This window comes from Ambystoma mexicanum, chromosome 6q (assembly GCF_040938575.1).
Source record: "Ambystoma mexicanum isolate Mex_15411 chromosome 6q, UKY_AmexF1_1, whole genome shotgun sequence".
Lineage (NCBI taxonomy): Eukaryota > Metazoa > Chordata > Amphibia > Caudata > Ambystomatidae > Ambystoma > Ambystoma mexicanum.
In genome coordinates this window covers 1,584,004,582-1,584,025,863 of record NC_090937.1, presented here as the reverse complement: position 1 = coordinate 1,584,025,863, position 21,282 = coordinate 1,584,004,582, and the positions used below count along the sequence as shown (strand labels likewise).

General features: G+C 45.6%; 1 protein-coding gene across 1 annotated transcript in view; it reads left to right on the top strand.

The window, feature by feature from the left end:
- SFXN5 (sideroflexin 5) overlaps window positions 1–21,282 on the top strand; it is a 1,920,751-nt gene that overhangs the window by 753,566 nt on the left and 1,145,903 nt on the right. The gene's annotated exons all lie outside the window — the stretch shown is intronic.

Here is a 21,282-nt window from a genome sequence, read left to right as displayed (position 1 = left end):
GGTCTAGTCTATCCCAGCTGCTATCTTGGAACTCCTATCTCTCCTCCGGGAGCAACATACTTCTATTGTTGTGGGCCACGGAGACTTCGCGTCTCAATACTACGTACGTGTTTGCCTAGATCAGTGCTCCCCTTCTTTCTGTAATACTATTACTTGATCTCTTTTGGCTTTCTGGGTTTGCCTTCCTCGTTCCCTGTCTTGCGGTGCTTCTGTCTTGCTGCTGCCTGCAATTCTGACCTTCTTAGCCTGTGTTTGCGTATTGGCGTTCCTTTTTTCAATGCCTTTATGATTCTAATGTTGCTTGCCTAAGTTACCCCTTGCTACTTACCTAACCTAATTCCACTCCTGACTGCTTACAATTGGACTCCTGCTCATTCAAACACCCAGGAAGATTTCACCACATATTCTTCTTGTGTTCTAACATCTTTGGAACTGATGATAGCATGCAAGAACACGGGCAGGTTTTTTCCCTTTGATAAGAGTGATTCCTGCTTTTGTACAGGCAACTGCTCTGGGGATAATTTTATCTGTTTAATTAACCTTAACTGGCAGACTGGCTTCTGGAGAAGCTCGCCCCTATCTTGGAGAGACTAAGACCACCAGGACCCACCAGAGGATGACCTCTCCATCACCCTCAATGCGCCGGAAAAATCTCAGGCGAGCACAAAACCTGACATTTCCACCTCATGCATCCTGAGGGTAAACATGGCAAGTTGCAAGCTGCTAGCCACGCATAAAAAGTCACTTTCCTCTCAATTCTCCACATGCAAACAACACACCATTTCGAAGGGATTGTGTCCTCCGACGTATTCCTTATCTTGATAGATCATCTCCAGCTTGCTGGCCTCGGAATTTTTTTTTCAGTAGAGGGCGCTGCGCGTCGATGTCCCTCGAGCCGATGTCCCTCGACAGCCTCCGTATCGGCGCCGACGTCATCATGCGTATAAATAAACTCGCGCAGCGTCTGTTGTTCAGTTCCATTTTTCCACACTTCGTGGGCCTCGGAATCGCATTGCTCAGTTCGTTAGTATATATATTCTTCATTATTCCTCGAGAATACCAACTCTTACTCGATGGCTTCCTCATCCGAACCGACGACTCCACGGTCTGGCTTCAAAAAATGTCGAGACTGTGGAAAGAAAATGTCGTTGACAGATCCTCACAGGATCTGTTTGTGGTGCCTGGGGTCGGAGCACCAATGTTCAGAGTGCGAGGACTGCATGTCCATGACGGCGAAAGCCTTGAAGGAGCGTAAGGGGAAGCTTGAGAGAGGTAAGACAGTTAAAACTCCTTCGAAAGTTTCCTCAGCAGAGCCGAGACATTCGTCTCCTCGCCGACACAGGAAACATTCTCGGTCTAGGTCTCGAAGCAGTTCCCACCACTCTTTGAGATCCAAGCATTCAAGTAAGAGACTTCAAAGATCCCCTTCCTCGTCTTCTTCTTCTGTTTCTCCGGAAAGAGTTACCTGCCCCACAAAACATAGCTCTCAGGCTGAGTGGGAGGAATTCCGTAAAAGGATGCTTAGCGTCTTCGAGAAAGCGGCCTCGACCCCCTCGAAGACAGCTGAGGGTGATACCCTGGGTGAAAGACCCGAAAAATCTAAACGCCACGAGTCGTTGCACCCAGTGAAAGAAACTACTCGAGAGCGTCACAAACCCTCGAGCAAAGACACTGTGCCATCGACGCCATCGTCGAAGGTCCCTTCGATGCATAAATCTGCATCATCGACGCCATTATCGAAGGGCTCATCGACGCATAGGTCGATCGAATCAACGCCGTCTTCAACGCCGACGCCGAAAAAGAGCAAGCCCACGGCCGTCACTACCTCACAGCCAGTGGTCATACCCGGAGCCTCTAACATGACTTTGAGGTCATCGACAACCTCGAGTAGGATCCCAATCCTCTCGAGTTCTTCGAGGCCACTTCCAATCTTCTCGACGCCTTTTTCAGTGTTTTCGAAGCCTTTAACATCCGCGTCGACGACGTTGACGTTTTCCCAACCAATTATGACAAATTTAGCCCCTTCTGCTCTGGAAATGGGATTTAAGCCATTTCCAAGGTCTGATCATTTCAGACCTTTGTCTTCAATTTATAATGAAGGGGAGGATTCAGATCAAGAAAGACCCTTTGGGTTGCAGAGATCTGCAACACCAGAACCAGAGGAATTTACCTCTGAGGAAAATAGGTTGAAGGACCTTCGAGAATCCTTACATGAGGCAAGTGGGTTAGATACTTCCCCAGAAATAGAATTTGCCAAACCAGACCCAGAGGAACATGCTGAGACCCCTTACAGAATTTTAATGGCAAGAATTATAGAATTCACGGGTTGGACTACACCTTCACCTGCATTTCAACAGGATGACCTTACAGACATTTTAGTTAAAGGCCCACAGGAGGATCCTGTGGTTCCATTTCACGCTGCATTACAAAGAAAAATATTGGCTAACTGGGAAATCCCAGCGGTTAACAAACTACTGACCCTGAATTTTTGTCTAAACATCCAACTCCAGAGAGTCTGGTTGTTCAAGCAGCAACTGCATCAGGCAGTAGATCGGCATACCCTACTGTTCCACAGGACAGGGATGACAAAAGATACGACTCTATGACTTTTAAATATGCCCTTTGACGGCTCTTCTTTGTTTGGTAAGAAGGCGGATGACAGCCTAGAAAAGCAGCAGCAAAATCCCTGGGTGCTGCAATCCGTCAAACACCATATCGGCCCTCAGGAACCTCTTGGAGAGGTAAGTCCTTTCGCTTTTATTCCGCATTCGGAAAAGGCAGAGGACAGTCGGTTCAAAGAGGTCAAAAAATATTCACCCGAGGTGGACGGGGTAAAAATACAAAAGCCGCAGCAGCAGGTACCTCTTTACCCTCGGCACCTGCATCAGCCGCCTCTAAATCACTCTGAGGACTCTCCTCACAAGACACCAGTAGGGGGCAGGCTAACTCAACATCTGACGGAATGGCAGGCTATTACGTCAGATGCTTGGGCATTGGAGACAGTTACCCAAGGTTACTGCCTGCCTTTTCTACGCATTCCTCAGAGTCATCCACCGGGGAACAGCTCTCGGAAAGTTCCAGATCCGCTCCTCTTGCAGGAAATTGTAGACCTGCTGGAGAAAGGTGCAATAGAACCGGTACCTGTTGCGGAGAGGAACAAGGAATGGTACTCCCCCTACTTCCTAATACCGAAGAAGGACGGAAGACTGAGACCTATCTTGGACTTACGAGAATTGAACAAGTTCCTCAGGAAGGACAAGTTCAAGATGGTAAGTCTTTCTCAGATCCTTCAGGCCCTCCAGATCCAGGACTGGCTGGTATCTCTGGACCTTCAGGATGCTTATTTCCATGTGCCAATCCATCTCAAACACAGGAAATACCTGAGGTTCGCAATTGGCGGCTCTCATTATCAATTTCGTGTTCTGCCATTTGGGCTGACCTCCGCCCCGAGGGTCTTCACCAAGCTAATGTCGGTAGTGGCTGCAAGTCTAAGGAGGGAAGGGATTCACGTCTACCCCTACCTGGACGATTGGCTGATCAGAGCTGTATCTCCGGAACAAGCTCACATCCAGCTAGATTATGTCTGCCACTTCCTTCACAAAATGGGCTTCTCCCTCAATTTAAAGAAGTCACAGATGATACTATCACAGAGACTCGAGTTCATTGGAGCGGTCCTGGACACTTCTCTGGGAAAAGCCTCGCCACCAGAGGTGAGGGCTCAAGATATTCTGCAGATGGTCACCAAGTTTCAAAATGCCCAACGTCTCCCAGCCTTTGACTTTTTGACGTTGCTAGGCCTCATGGCATCCTGCATCTTCCTTGTGCCAGAGGCTCTCCTGAGAATGAGATCTCTTCAGTGGGCACTAAGAACTCAGTGGTTGCAATTCTCAGGGAGAATGACAGATCTCCTTCAGGTTCCGGACAAGGTGGCTCGAGACCTTCAGTGGTGGGCCTGCCAGGAGAACATCTTGAAAGGAGAACTGTTTTGACAACCATGGCCGGAGATAACAGTAGTCACAGATGCCTCACTCACGGGGTGGGGAGCCCATACCAACGACTTGACCATCAGCGGTCGTTGGTCTCCATCGGAGTCCAGACTACATATCAACCTGTTAGAGCTGAGAGCAATCAGACTAGCGCTGAAGGCTTTTCTGCCATCTGTACAGGGGAAAAATGTCCTGATAATGACGGACAACACAGTGGCCATGCACTACTGCAACAAAAGAGGAGGCGTAGGATCACTGCCTCTGTGCAGAGAGGCGATGCAGCTCTGGTTTTGGGCAATCCAAGAAGGAATCTCTCTATCGGCAGTTCACTTAGCCGGAGAGAAAAACTTGACAGCGGACGCTCTGAGCAGGCAGAGTACAGTCTCCCACGAGTGGGAAATAGCTCAGGAAGTCCTTCAACAGATCTTCACCCTTTGGGGAACCCTTCAAGTGGATCTGTTTGCCACCAGCATCAACAGGAAGTGCGATCAGTTTTGTTCAAGGGAATTTCCCCCGAGAGGAGCTCTAGGGGACGCGTTCGTAGTGGACTGGGAGTTTCCACTTCTATACGCGTTTCCTCCAGTCCCTGTCATTCCTCAAATAATCAGGAGGTTGAGAAGGTTCCGGAAAGCCATGATCCTAATTGCCCTGGACTGGTCCAGGAGAACGTGGTACCCGGACCTTCTGGACATGTCCATCTGCCCTCCAATTCGTCTTCCACTCAAGGAGAATCTTCTCTTGCAGAAAGGAGGTCATGTTCTCCATCCAGACATCAGAACCCTCAACCTTCACGCTTGGTATCTGAAAGGTTGAGATACAAGAATTGGGACCTCCCAGATGACGTCATGGAGGTGTTGCTTTCGGCAAGAAGGCCAGCAACAAAGACTTTATACCGCTGCCGTTGGAACAAATTTTGCAGCTGGTGTAGAGAAAAGAATATTGACCCCTTTTCATGTGGTACACCAACGGTGTTATCCTTTCTACTCTATTTTGCAAATTTGGGCCTTCAGGTTGGCACTATCAAGGGCTATCTCGCAGCGCTATCGCTCTTCAAGCGCACTGCAGAGGAACCATCGTATTTCAAGTTACCCTTAGTAATACAATTTCTGAAGGGATTAACCAATGTCTATCCTCCAAGACCATTCCAAGTTCCCTTATGGGACTTAAATTTAGTCTTAAATTTCCTGATGGGTACTCCTTTTGAACCACTCCACTCTTGTTCACTAAGGTTTCTCACCCTTAAAACTGTTTTATTAGTAGCATTGACATCTGCTAGGAGGGTGAGCGAATTACAGGATCTATCTTGTAAACCCCCTCATACAATTTTTCATAAAGACAAAGTTGTCCTACAAGTGAAGCCTGATTTTTCCCCAAAGGTGGTTTCTGAATTCCACATCACTCAGAAGATTACCTTGCCTTCATTTTATCCCCCTCCCCATCCGGGGAAAGAGGAAGAAAGGCTGCATAGGCTGGACCTAAGGCGGGCTTTGATCTTTTACATCAGCAGACTTGCTAGGATTAGGCAAGCAGACCAACTGTTCGTAGGTTACTCAGGGCACAAATTGGGATTACCGATAACAAAACAGACCATTTCCAGATGAATTATTTTATCCATTCTGGAATGTTACAAACTGGTCGGGAAAGAGCCTCCTCAAAATCTTAGGGCTCATTCAACCAGGGGTATCACAGCCTCTACGGCCCTCCAAAGAGGGGTACCGATTCGAGACATATGTGCGGCTGCCACATAGTCGTCTGCACATACCTTCACAAGATTTTACAACCTGGATTCCTCCTCTAGCCAAGAGACTAGATTTGACAAAGCTGTGTTGCACTCTGTTCACTCTTGAAGGGAAACATGGCAATTTTACTCCCACCTCCAGTTACACACCACTGCTATGGGAGTCTATCAAGATAAGGAATATTTCGGAGGACACAATCCCTTCGAAGAACAAGTTACTTCTTACCTGGTAACGTTCTTTCGATGGGATGTTCCTCCGACGTATTCCTTATCGCACCTCCCATCCATCCCCTCAGTAAAACTTCCCTTGTGGTTACAGCTTACGCTCCCTCTGGGTCACTAACCAATTCATGTAAAACAACTGTTAACATCAAAACGGAACTGAGCAACGGACGCTGCGTGAGTCTAGTTATACTCATGATGACGTCGGCGCCGATACAGAGGCTGTCGAGGGACATCGGCTCGAGCGACATCAACGCGCAGCGCCCTCTACTGAAAAATAAATTCCGAGGCCAGAAAGCTGGAGATGATCTATCAAGATAAGGAATACGTCGGAGGAACATCCCATCGAAAGAACTTTACCAGGTAAGAAGTAACTTGTTCTTCTCACCCGCCAGGAGGCAACAATCACTCGTCATTGGCTTGTGGTGAGTGCACACTTTAGGTCCTGCTTTGCAATCATCGTACTTCACATTTTAAGATCTGAAGTGATGCATTGTTCTGCATAAACGTTTTACAAACTTAAATAAAAAACATGTTTGAGCTTGTATCTCTCAAATAAGGTTCTTTCTGGCACATTATGTCTCTACCTGTGCAGTTCAGTCTGTACATGGATTGGGGCCTAGATTGATTTATTCAGTGAACCTTTATACTACTGTACAGATATCACTCTGTGCCCCCAGTTCCTTTTTCTTGGACCATATAGCAGTGCTGTATGCGGCATCAATGAGCAGCAAGACATGTTTTCTTAACTTAGAGCCTGACCCACGCACCAGTTAGCTGTGGAGTGGGTATACCGCTTTACCTTACATAGAAATATCGCATTTGAGGCAGCATCTGGCATATGATTGCAATATATAGACCTGCAGGATTGTCCCTGACTATGCAAGGGATGAAGCTGGACGTGTGATGTTACAAGTGTGTCTGATAAAGCCCAGCCTATTGTCTTGCTTTTGTTGGTTTTGACTTTGTATTGAAGCTTTCTGGGGCACTTTCCATTAACTTGACAGCAGAGGCAGCCAATGTTCCAAACAGTTTTGTGTGCTGGGGGATGGGTAGGAGGGGTGGGGTAAGGTAGGAGAGGACTTCTAAGTAGGATCTAGCACATCGCTGTACTGTAAAGCCTCAAACATCTGGGGCACTTTCCATTAACTTGACAGCAAACGTTCAACCAATGTTCCAAACAGTTTTGTGTGCTGTACAAAGCGTTTAGAAATGTATTGAATCAGAGAGTATCATGACTAAGGTTTATTCCCAGTAGGTGCTTCATCATTCAGTCTATGGGGGGGGAGGAGTCTAGTTGCACCCTCATTTGTAAGAGTTGCCGTTCATAATCGTGAATCTTGCAGCACGTATCTGCCATGATTGAGTGACACATTAAATGAAATGGTAGATATTTAAAAGCTGGCTCACCTCTGTTTGGTATCCGGAAATGTGTGCCCACTGCCAATGATCAAGAAGGAATAAAACCAGAGCTAGGAATTGTACATGTTTGCTGTGGGAAAACTCTCTCTGCTTTTTTCTTTTGCCAGTGGCCCGAGTGTCCAACATCCCCTATCATGGCAACTCTGAAGGAGGTTGTAGTTCAAAGCAAAGCAAACATTGTCCCTACATAAACATCACACTTGCGTTGCCTTTGCCCCAACATTGCCGACATAAACCTATGAAAGAACACACCTGCGGTGGCATTGCCATTATTTGCCCCTATTGTTTCAAAACAGTCACCATACAATAGCACAGCTTAGACATACCCATCTAGTAGTGACATTCTTGCAGTTGTTTTCTTCCAAACTCCTCTCCATTGGCCTGCATGGTTGTCTTGAGGTGCGCATAGACCTCTAAATCCACCTTTCTTCTTTTCCCCTCTCACCAGGGTCGCATTAACCAAAAAATACAATCTGTCAGTGCATAGTTGCAAGCCTTTCCCATTCCCCACTCTACATATGCTTCCTTTGACTACACACATAAGCACTTGGCCTAGACATTACCCCCTTCACCAAGCACCCTCTCACCACCAGTAGATGCCTCCCCCCTACATCGCATAGACGACCCTACCACCAAATCAGGCAACCAGGCCCACTCAATACCAATATTAGTTACCAATCGCTCACCCTCCCCTGTTACTTCCACGATCCCTTAATCTCTGCTTGCCTCACTGTGTTCTTCTGCCTAAGACTCTAAAGTGCTCTGTTGCTTCCCGAAGCTAAGTCTGCTCTCTATAAATAGCCTAACAAAAACAATATTATTAATAATAACACCATGCCACTCTCCTCAACACACACTCTCCATAGTAAGAAAGGTGAGCTACATTGGGTATGGAAAAAAATAGAGTGGGTCCATGGTGCTGGAGTGGGGAGATCTAGGGCTGAGTTAGAGAGGAGTAAGGGTGGGTGGGGCATAAACAAATCAGGTTGGATGGGTGAGTGGAGTGTGATCGGGGTTAGGCGTACAGAAGGAATAGCTCAGTGTGGTGGGGCAGACAAGAGGGAGGTAGGATCGGTTTGGGGCAGTGGATGAAGGAAGGAGGGGACTTCTAAGTAGGATCTAGCAAATCACTGTTCTGTAAAGCCTCAAACATCTAGGGCACCTTCCATTAACTTGGCCTTCCATTAGCAGAGGCAGCCAGTTGGAACTAAGGCACTCGTAAGCAATGTTCATCCTTTAGGATATCACAATGGCAGGAAGGTGGACAAGGATGCAACACTGCAATACTGATAAGGATAGCGGTTTGTGGCAAGGGTGTGTATGAATGCACGTACACCTTAGTGAAGCTGTTATTGCCTTGTTTTGTACGTTTCTGGCACTGTGAATTGCTGAAAGATGAAGTGAATGGGTGTGTCCTAGGTGACAGGGGAGACCGATAATTCAAATTGTGCTTCATTTGATCTATTTTGGACTTGAAATCTATGCAGTGTATTCATATTTATATTGGACGCGCTTAAGCTTTAATAACACATTTATTACAGCTTCATAGTTTTTAACTTTTTTCTGTTTTAATCTGCATGACTTCAAGCTGGATGTTAGTTAAGAAACCCACGGGCTTGCTATCACCATGATGTGAGGAGGCAGGAATGATACTCGGACACAAGTTAGACATGATTTTGCCTAGACTTTTATTATAAAATAAAAGGGGTTTGGAAAAGGCCTTGCTGTCCCTGCACTAGCATAGTTTCCATACCTAAACTCAAAACTAAGGATCTTTCGGTGTCAGAATGTCCAAATCAAAACCGTCCTGTGTCCAAAGTATTATTCTGACCCTCACACGCTAAACAAATTAACTCTATGGTGAAAAGGATAATGTATTTGGCCTTGAGTGTGTTGTAAATATTCAAAACAAAGGAAAAATGTGTAACTCCCACAAAAAGAAGTCTATCAAGGATGTGTATCCTTTCTCTAGAAGGTTCTTCCCTTCCCCTGGTCTCTTCATCACTTTCTTGGGTTACAAATAACAGTTTTTGACATTCCCTTGGGTCAACAACAAAAGTTATTTGCAAGCTGGTTGTCTTCCTTTTTATGTGTGGTTGGGATACCTGGTGTACTCTTCTGCCAGTGCTTTTGTTCCCAAGTCTCTTAAACCAACGCAGCCTGCTGGCTATTTGTTCTGTCTTATTCACTGCCAACTTGCCCGATTGTCACGATCCGTAGAACGCATGGTCTACGCAAACAGTGTAGTTTTTCCTCTTCTATACTGCAACGTTTGCAGTTGCCATGACGCTTATAGAGAGGCGTGAACAAACGTGAGAAACTGCTGTTGTTGCGCACTCAAGTCGGGTAAAACTTCAGGTCGTCTTAGTTACCCGACGCGAGGTGCAAAGTCATCATGTTGCTGGACTAAAGTACTGTGTTTTTAACATGCCGGTGCTTCTGATCAAAGCAAGCGTCTCAGCATTTTGTCTACTTCCTTGCTGGCTTCTCCTGTGACCCTTATTTTGCCTGTGACCGCCTCTTTGGATACCAGGTTGGTACTTCAGCTCTCTGCACATACAGTAACGACTTTTGCACAAGCCTCGGATAGAATTTGGATTACCCTTTTTGTTTGCTTGTTGATGTTACTTCCTGGAAAATTCCTATTGTGGGACATTGGTACAGTGGAGTTCTCATCTGGGGATTTGAATAGTGCACAGGACTTTGGACGCAATGCAGTATTTGTGCACATATTAAGCTGTTAGTTACGTCCTTGTGCCACCCGGGGTAGCTCGCTACTAACCTAACTAATCTCCCCTCCCTGTCCACACCTAGTTCCTTCCTTTAGAAAGTTCCCCGGCCACTTCCATTTTTTGAACCTTCCTCAACATTCTTAGAGAGAGAATGCAGAGTTTGTTTTTGCCACCAGACGATACCTAGGATTTACAGCTTAGTGTCCACATTACCAGGTAGTGTCACCTTCCCTACATGCATATTAGGTTTTTCCTCTGATATTATTGGTACTAAAACCTGTCCCTTATTGTTTAACAGCCTTGCGCATCCCTGGTGGTATTTTTCTGCTCTTTCATTTGAATTGCAGCTTGGCCTGTGATTATTGAAACATGCAGAGTGGTACTTCAAGATAAAGGTCACCCTATTATAAAAGACCCCAACTCATGGTTTGGGGTACTGTCTGTTAATGAGAAGACTGACATTCTACTCTGCTATCCAGTTCGTGTGTACCACTGGCAGAATCAGAAGCCTTATTAATGGAGACCACGGGCACGTTGGCTGCCCTGATGCAACTAGTAGTCAAGCTCCGTAATGACATGACTGCAGACCGTGATGCCATCCATCACAGGATGGGTTCCTTACAGGACATGGCACAAGTTCCTCATGGGGATGGTGAGGCAGGAGCCGCAGACGCCTGCCCGGCCTTTCCTACTCCCAGGCAAAACCCTCCAGTGTTAGTATCTACCCAGTTTCCATTGGCTCCTCCTGCGAGGTTTAACAGCAATCCTGTCTTATAGAACATTTATTAATTAGTGCAAATTGCATTTCTTGTGTCGACCTGCATCTTTTCCTGATTCTACCACAAAGGGGGCTTTTGTACTCTCATATCTTGGGGGTAGTGCCGCCGCTTGGGCTAACCCATTACTCGAGACTAACAGCTAAGTATTGTATGATTGTGATGCTCTGATCCTGGCCATGAATCGTGTCTTTGATACTAGATATAAGACGCAAGCTACCGATTTAGAATTCCTTAATCGTAAACAAGGTGTTACTCCACTACTTTTCTACTTAGCCATATTTAATCAATTAGCAGCTGAAACCAAATAGTCGGAAAGCAAAATAGCTGCCGCCTTCTATAAGGGACTTTCATATGACTTGAAGGATACTCTTGCTACGGCCCAATGGTGCCCGTGGAGTTTCCCAAATTATTGGATTTAGTTCTGCAATTAGATGGACGACAAGGCTGAAAGAAAGGGCGAACAAAGAGCACCACCGCCAGTAACCACAAGAACCAAACCAGTGGTTGCAAACCTTACTGATGCTAAGCCTATGCAGAAAGAGTGCATATGCCAAGAGCATTTTCTATAACTTTTTCTCCACTCAATGTTATTTCCTTACATGCCCATGCAGCTATAGACTTGGGTGCTACAGGGAACTATTTGGATATACAATATCTCTGACAGGCAGGGATTCCAATGATGCCTAAGAAAGCACTACTGTAATGAGATTTGTGATGTCATCTTTGATTTCCTGGGTGTTAGTGTTAGCAGTGCACAGTGGTGCGGGCAGCTATGGTTGCTTAGCCTACCATAACTGTCGAATTTCAGGGGTTTTCCGATTGTACTTTGAACAATAATGTCACGTTTGTGAAGTTTTTTTAGTGAATTCCACAGGTTTTTAGTAGTGCAACTTAACCATAACGTCCCTCTAACAAAGTTTTTTCTAGTGAAAAAAAAAAAATATATATATATATATATATATATTTGCGAACCAAGGTGGGTGAGAGCCGCCGTCTGGTTCCCAGCTCATTTAACCTCCCACAGTCCAGATGATGTTCGTCTCCAAGTGCTTTCGTGCCTCTTGCACTCATCAGGGAGGCAGTCTGTTCCGGTGTTGCTGTTTAGTACAAGTTTGTATATATATTACACAGCCACGGTAGTGGCTATGTAGTTATGGTTAAGTTGCTGTTTCTATCGGAAGAGCACTTTTTGGGCGGCGTATACCTCCGCTCCCCCTGGACGAATCCTCACCAAACTTTGCAAAAAAAGTATATGGGCCACTCTGAATTGTTTTGCAAAGTTTGGTGAGGATTCGTCTAGGGGGAAGAAGTTTGTAGGGGGGGTCCCAAAACTTATATTTCCTCATAGACTGAATGGGAGAAAAATTTTGCACACGGCTACAGGCCAAACCGCTGGACGGATTTTCACCAAATTTGTGGCAGGGGCAGGGGCTTGGTCCCGAAAGCGTGCTTTTGTAAATTTGGTGACAATCCGTCCAGTAGTTGCCTTAAAAATGATCAAAAAGTATGTCTCTAAAAATTAGTGATATCTATGTCCGCTCCGCGGGCACACTTCCCTGTTCGCTCCGTGGAGAAGATTTCAATTGGCTATTCCGTGGCGTGCTGCCCGCGACCATGTTGCGCTTTCACTGATTGGTTTTGCCACAGTGTGAAGTGCGTCAAAATCTTTCGATACGGCCGCCATGTTTACTTCATTTTCTGTTGTACGCTCTCATCGCCGCTAACATACATAAACGAAGAAGACACCAAATGCACTTGTTACACTTATGGAACACTGTTTTGAAAGGTGAGCGTTAATGAGATGTGGCAGTACAAAGTCAAACATTGATGTATTCTTGTTACCACTGTTGTACGGTAAAGTGGGACTTGCTACTCATTGTACGAAATGAATTTACTGCGTCCATGTTAAATACATAAACAACATTACTGCGGTCAGACTGGCGGCCTACCGTTTAAAATCTAAGCCAGCCACCTGCACTATTTCATACACACAGCACTTCTGCACGTGTACGGGAGTAGCGGTTCTCAGGAATAGCTGCTGATATGTTATTGCAAAATGAGAATGTATTTCCATTCAGAGTGAGGTTCACTTGATTTTCGCTTTTCAATACGAGCTCAAGACGGCCACATATTTGTCGGCACCCATAAGGGTCACTTGTTATTTAACCTTGAGCTACAGGGAAAAAGTAGAAAGAATGCAGGGAGTAACAGTTAGAAAAACATATCGTTTGATAAGGTTATGCTTCAAAAATGTTTGTACCGAACATGAAATACCAGGTCCTGAAGAGGACTCTTCCAAATACACTACTGGCTGACTGTTCTGAACGCAATGGAGGCGGTCCACATCATGTAAGTTTATTTTTGATGCCTATATACCGAACTGGCTTTAAACTTTTACTTTCGAAAAGAAAAAAAATATTTTTCCTAATGAATTACAAGGTTTCTGTGCCGTTGAAATTTGTTTTTTTTCCATATGGACATTGCACATTGTCGCCGATTGTAGGGTTCCACTACATTCCCCCAAATTAAATTAATATTTAGTAAAAATGGTATATGTAACATCTTTGTTTTGTGCAGAGTTTGCGTATTGATACACGTTTCATTTCCCCTTTCACCGCTCAGCTACTTCCAAACAAAAATTTTATTATTAATAAAGACGGTCCGGCTTTCTGTGCTGTTGACATTTTTTATCACATTATGGAGATTGCACATTGTCGCCGTCCATAGGTTCCCACTACATTTCCTCCTATTGCAATAATTTTTACTGAAAATGTTATTACAAATCTGTTTTGTTCAAAGGTTGCGTATTGATAAATGTTTTATTTCCCTTTTCCCCCTCAGCTACCTTCTTCCCTATTGTGATTGTCACGGATTGCAGCTGCCGAGTGACGGCTTTTTTAACCGTCAAATGCAACTGTTCGTCATCAGTTGTCTGTGCGTCATAATTCAGTGGGATGACCGTGTCGGACCTCTATGCCCTTACGCTGCTGTCGCCATAAGGAGTAGCATTCCATCCTTTCTGGTGGTGTAGATCACAGCCATTGACATCGTCTTGCAAATCAATGTGCGATGAAAACGACTACTTTGCCGGAAACGCTTGCTTACTGTGTGGGAAAACAACAATGTGGCCATTACCATTAACATTTTCATTGTCGACCAAAGAGACAAACTTACTACTTTTATGGAAATGTGAATAGGGCGATCATTTCGCATAGTTTATTGTGAAACAAACCTACTTTACTAATTCCATAGGGTGATGATTTCGCTCAGTTTATTGTGAAATAAAACTACTTTACTAATTCTTAAATGTTAGTGTTTTTTTTTCCAATTTACTCTCCTATTTCTAAATGTGGCGTGCTACGTTGCAGGTCCTAATGTGTTCTTTTGTAGGAGATGCATCATGGCATGTAAGTCCTTATGGACGTATTTGGTTACGCTGCCAAGGAACGTTATGGAGAATGGTATTGCACACCACTTGCTTTGACTATGGGAGGGTCAGGCCAATCTCATATGCTTTAGTGCCATCAGGCCTTCCGCTGCTGTCGCCATAAGGAGTAACATTCCATCCTTTCTGGTGGTGTAGATCACAGCCATTGATGTCGTCTTGCAAATCAATGTGCGATGAAAACGACTACTGTGCCGGCAACGCTTACTTTCTGTGTGGGAAAACAACAACGTGGCCATTACCATTAACATTTTCATTGTCGACCAAAGAGACAAACTTATTACTTTTATGGAAATGTGAATAGGGCGATCATTTCGCACAGTTTATTGTGAAACAAACCTACTTTACTAATTCCATAGGGCGATGATTTTGCTCAGTTTATTGTGAAATAAAACTACTTTACTAATTCTTAAATGTTAGTGTTTTTTTACAAATGTACTCTCCTATTTCAAAATGTGGCGTGCTACTTTGCAGGTCCTATGTGTTCTTTTGTAGGTGATGCATCAGGGCACGTAAGTCCTTATAGACGTATTTGGTTACGCTGCCAAGGAACGTAAAAGGTCTTGCTCAGAACGACACATTTCTCAAGGAACAAAAATGTGGTGCTGCCATTACGGTCAAACAGTTTCATTTTTGCTTTCTGCAGGCAGTAATGGAAAGCGAAGAAGGGTTTCTATCCAACATCCTTCTTCCATTTCTATGGTGGCCATCTTGGAAAAGGATTTGTTTTTTTCAGCCGGGAACACCGGAGGCGTTCCGGTTGAAGACAAAGAATCCTCTTTTTTGGTACCACGGGTTACTGCTGTAAAATCTCGATTGCTAATGGCATTCATCCCTTATTTTTAGGGGGGAATGGGGGTTAATGATCCAGAGATGTCGTTATGCACTCTTGCTTCTATTGTACTGCAAACTTGCCCATTTGTGATGTCATCTTTGATGTCCTGGGTGTTAGTGTTAGCAGTGCACATGGTTAGCATGCTTAGCATACCATAACTGTCGAATTTCAGGGGTTTTTCGATTTTACTTTGAACCATAATGTCACGTTTATAAAGATTTCTTTTAGTGAATTTCACAGGTTTTTAGTAGTGCAACTTAACCATAACGTCCCCTTAACAAAGTTTTTTTTGTAGTGAATATCCGGTCCGATAGCACAGCGATAGCACAGCGAGTAGAGCGCTTTCTTTGAGAGCCTGCTGACACAGTTTCGAATCCCGGCAGGGCCAAACTCAACCTTTCATCCTTCCGAGGTCGATAAATGAGCACCACACACCGTGGGTAATAATAAGCAGCGCTCAGATACCTGAGGGTTCGTAGCGCTATATAAATGCTAAATTATTATGTTATATATATAAAAAAGTACTAACATTGTATCCCAACCCATGTTTTGTCAGAAAATGATATAACCACTGGCTTAACAGGGGTCCCCGCAGCCCCCGCGGTGCAGGGGGCCCCACCAGCACATGTCCTGGGCGGGGGCCCCACTTGGAGAAAAAAAAGAAAAAAGAAAAATATTTTTTTTTTAAATATTTTTTTTCTTTTTGATTTCACTTTGCATTCATAAAGAAATTATTTCTGTAACAGAAATAATGTTTTTATGAAGGCAAAGTGACTACAAAAAGAAACTTTCTTTTTGAAGTCCAAGGGATCTCCCCACCCCATGCAATGTAAGACCCTAGGCTGGAGGTCTCCATGTCATGGGGTGGGGAAGCCCTATGACTTCAAAAAGAAACAGTGGGTCCCATTATGAGTTTGCCGGTCCGGAAACAACGGTACCAGTAAGCTTGTCGATACCGTTGTTTCCGGACCGGCAAACTACGAGTTCTGCAAGTGGGTGCCTTTCAGCCCACCAGGTCTGACCTGACGGGCGGAACGACACTGGCGCGCAGAACTCGACGGATGCACCGGGACCATTCATAAATGGTCCCGGTGCATCCAGCCTCCCCATTCCCATTGAGTCCAATTGGACTCAAATGGGAATGGGGAGTAATATTTTCTGTCGCCGGGGAATGGGCAATTTTACCGGGTCCACCGGGGCTGTAATGCACCGGTAAATGCCCATTCCCGGGCACCAGAAAATTCATGACTGCCGGTATTTACTGGCATGGCTACCGCCAGGGTCATAACGGCCCCATTATCTTTTTGAAGTCACTCTGCATTCATAAAGAAATTATTTTCAGTTATGGTTCAATCCTTAAAGGAAATCATTTCTTTATGAAGTTAACGTGACTTCAAAAAGAAACAATTTCTTTTTGAAGTAATAGGGCGCTCCTTAACCCCATGACGGATGTGTGAGTGTATGGTGAAAGGGTGCACACTTAAATGTGCGGGTGACTGCCTGGGTGTGCCTGCATGGTGAAAGGGTGCACACTTAAATGTATAGGTGGCTGTCTGTGTGAGTGTATGGTGAAAGAGTGCACACTTAAATGTATGGATGGCTGGGTGTGCATGTGTGTATATGGTGAATGGTGTGTGTCCTTGTGTTCAGGGGTGCAACAAAACCTACATTCAGGGAGGGCTAACCCTTCAAATGTTGGGAGAGGCGGTAACTTCTCGGGCGGTGGGGGTAGGGGCAAATTTATTTGTGTGGGGGCATCCAATTCCTTTACAAGCAGTTAACTCTCTCCTTTAAGGTTTAACGTTCCCACTTATGGACTGCTGCGAGAATTGAGTGGTCTCCTGTTCCCTCTCTACCCTGCCAATCACTCCCCTGGCATGCAAGTACTAAACCCACATCACAACTTCAATTGGCTAAAAGATTTTGCATTTGAATGCAGGTACTAACAGTGAAATGCTTTATGTTAGTAATTACTAGGCTCTTGTTAACAGCAAAACCCAGGTGCCATTTAACATCTTTGTCCTGTTCTGTCTGGCAACTGCTCTAAAGGTCAGCCAGGTCGAGTCAACATAGCCCAACAGTTCGGGGGTAGGAATGCTGGAGCCCAGTCAACTCAATGGTGTTACGCCACTACTTGTGTTTAATGCCTTGATAACTTATTGGTAATCTTCATTATTCCTAGCCCTCTGCCTCATTCACAAGTACTGGGATGAGGTAGAGGTACATGGAGGTAATGCCTCACTTAGCTACCTGTAATCTTCATCACTCCTAGTCCCACTATTCCTCATCCCATTACTTACCTATGAGTGAAGGAACCTCATATGTAAGCTCTGGGACAAGGAAGAGGGACGTGGAGGTAATTCTGATCAAAGGAGCTAATTTTGGAGGTTGGGGAAGGGGTGGGAAGGAGAGGGGATGTTTGTGGGGGTTGGAGGGGGGCAGGATGGTGTGAAAAATCATAACGGTTGTCCATGTCCAGTCTAAGCAGGCATGATATGTGGTATTAGCGGCTAGAGATGCATTTTGGTGCAGTCAGTCTAGTCATTCCTCAGTTTGGTATGACTTTTTTTTATAGCTGGGCTTTTCTGATAAAGCAGTCCTGCTAAGTGTAATTACCTGGCTAGACTGGCATTTGGGTGCTGCCAGACTAGTTGTTTCCTAGTGGGGCATTGTATATTTTTCTGGGCATCTGTGATAAAATGATCTGATATAAGTCATTTATAACGCGCCTGTACACAAGTGTTTCTAGGCACAACAAGACACGGGAGGGAAGATAGAGGGAGGACAAGACAAATGATCTTACTAGGCCTTGTATCATTCAGATCGTGCAGGTGTGAGAACGAGAAGTGCAAGGGGAAAGGTAGGGGGAAGTGCAAGGGAAAAGGGAGGGAAAACAGGACAGCAATTCTCTGTTTAAGTGCAGCAAGGGCAATTCTAGGTAGTGCAAGGAGAACAAGGAATTTTAGGGTTACAGTTACAGCCCCTAAGTGCGTGGTAGGCCCAGAGGCAGTGCAAGGGTGACTGATCAAGAAAGAGTCTGGACATAGTGAGACTCTGAGGGTAGCCCAGCAGACAGGTAGGTCAGGTAGGCCAGCAGGGGAGGAAGAGAGAGAAAGCAGAGGAGAAGAGAAAAGTTTTGAGCTGCTTCCCGATCTTCAGGTGGTCCGGCTCAAGTTTGAGAGGGGCAGGGAGGCCTTTCCAGAGGGAAGCACCTGTATAGTAGAGAGATCTACCCCCCCCCCCACTCTCTGCCAGGGAAAGTGTCTAACCTTTAGAGAGTGGGAGGTAGCTGAGCAAAGGGCTTGAGAAGGAAGGTATTTTGGAAGAGAGCGATAGCTGTAGTGTGAGCCTGGGCCCAGAAAGCTTTTTGGACAATGCAAAGGGTCTTGAACTTGATCCTTGCAGCAACCGGGAGCCAGTGGGGTGATTTCAGGGCCAGAGAGATATGATCCCTGGGCTTGAGGCCAAGGATAAGTCTCTCAGTCCTGTTCTGGATTAGTTGCAGAGGGCAGAGAGTAGAGGAAGGCAGGTTGAGAAAGAGGCAGTAGTCAAGCCTAGAGAGAACCAGGGCTCTGGAGACAGTGAGCTTCTGGGGGAAAGTAAGAAAGGGTAGAGTCCCTTTGAGGAGGAGAAGCTGGTAGTGGGACTTCTTGGCGATGTCCGAGATGTGAGGAGAGAAAGAGAGAGTGGAGTCAAATATGTATCAAAGAAAACATGAATTGAATCAAAAATAAACTAACAGAAATGGGAATGTAAAAAAAGTAAAAAGAAGCATGTCCATGAAAAAATGCAAAACCAAAAATCAGAATCCAAAGGAATGGTGTCCAAAGTCACAGTCCAGAAAAGAAAATCCAATGGGAAATTATAATTGAAAGCCATTGCTCCATGGGCAACCACGTTTTTTGTCTCGCAGGAAGGCGAAGGAAGAGGGCCCAAGTTGGGCAGAGAGCGTGCAAGAGGGAAAGCAGTGGCAGGGTCCCAATGAGAAGGATCTCCATACTGGCATTAAGGGAGAGATCGGTGGAGGCGCACCAATCCTGAATCACGCATAGACAGTCAGGAATGGGAGAGAGAGGAGAGGAGTCTGAGGGGAGACTGAAGGAAAGCTGAGTGTCATCTGCATAAGAGGGAGAAGGTAGAGACATGGTGGGCCAAAGGGGCTAAGAAGAAGTTGAAAAACCAGGGTGAGAGGATGTGGCCCTGGGGAACACCACAGGTATGGAGAGATGTGGAGGAGAGAGACGGACCAAGTTGCACCTGGGAAGGGCAGTCCAAGAGGGAGGAGGTCAGCCACTCGTGAGCCTGACCCGTGATGCCCAGGTTCTCATGGACTCGATTAATCAGGATGGCGTGGTTGACCGTGTCGAAAGCAGAGGAAATATCAAGGAGGATGAGGACCGAAGGAATGCTGTAATCAAGGTTAGAGAGCAGATCTTCACAGGTGTTCAGGAGAACAGTTTCCATGCCTCTGGCAGCTCTGAAGCCAGACTGATGGTCATGAAGACAACCGACAGATTCAGTGTGGAGAGTAAGCTGGGAGAAAGCCAGTTTTTTTCCAACGGTTTGCTCAGGAAAGGGATGATGGCTATTGGGCGATAGTTTGCCGGGCAGGCAGGAAAGGCAGATGGTGTCTTGAGGAGTGGATACATAAGGGAGTGCTTAAGGGGAGAGGAGAACGTCCCAGTGGTGAAAAAGTGATTACAGAATAGCCCAAGGCTTGAGCGAGTGTGTCAATATGGTCCTTGATGGTTCTAGAGGAGCAGGGGAGCACCTGTTTGGACAACACTTTCAAAGATCGGACTTGTCTAGAAACCTCATCGGGTATTGTCAGAGAGAAAGAGGAGAAAGGAGGAAGAGAAGTAGAGCTGGCCAACGGGGGGCCAAGAGATGAAGAGGGAGAGGAAGAGGAGATGGGGGACTGGATGTCCTGAGTTTTAGTGGAGAAGTGAGAGAACAGAGCCATACAGAGGGCCTGGGAGGGAACAGGAGAAGTAAAGACCGCAACAGGATTGACCAGTTACTTACAGATTTTAAAGAGTTTGGCCGTGTTGTTAGAGGCCACAGAGACGCAGTCTTGAATGTGTGTTCTCTTCTCGATGAGTGTTATTGCTTCGACTGGCTTTTTGGTGCAACCAGACTAGGTATGTCTAAATGTGGCTGGCATGCTTTACTGTAATGTTATTACACTGGTCTACATTCTGCAGCCAGTTGGACATGTTTTCATTGTGGTATGGCATTTTTAATAGTAAAGCATTAATGTTCCTGTGCACTGTTGGTGACTTGCATGTATTGGATTGGTGTTACCCTACAAAACCATTGCAAACACTCTGGCTTTTTAGCCAATTTTTCCTCAGAAAGTGTGCTGTATATTGCATTAAAACACATTTATATCTTTTCCTAGTGCATTGTGTGGCATACCCCTTCAACAGCACATTTGTGCGTATTGCGCACGCATGATAATCTAGACCGGCCCATAGTGTGGTGCGACCCGTGATTTGATGCTGAGTTAGGGGGGCCCCCTCAGCATGGCTCGCACAGGGGCCCCCACATTTTGTGTTACGCCACTGGATATAACATGCATATACTTTTATATCTTGATATGATAAGTTATTTATAACGCGCTTAATACCCAGAGGTTTCTAAGCGCGAACCTGTGGATCGAACCTGTGCTATCCTCCCGATCTTCTTTCTTTTGGTACAGTAGTCACGCTGGGGTTACCGACCCAAGTGCAAGTCGTCTTAGAAGTGGAGATTGTCAGAAAAATAATTACTCCTAATATTGTACTTGTTTCCTGTATAGGAAAATGAGTGAGCGGCACACAGCCGAAGGGCCCACCGCGTGCCAAGAGGCCCCCCACTCCCTCATCCGAACAATTACACCATATTTCATGTTTACAGCTTCCCGAGACTCTCGCTCGCCGCCACGGAGCGTGAAATGATTGCTTGGTGTTTCCTTGTTCATCTAAATGAGTTCATGTAACTGAGGAGCTGGACACGCTGCGGTTCTGCTCCCCGGAGATCCAGTGCCGCGCCCCCGCCTGTCCTGTAAGGAAACAGACGAAGCCCATTCCAGCTTTTTAGGGAGAACATGCTACAATTCCATACCTTGAATGGAACAGATAT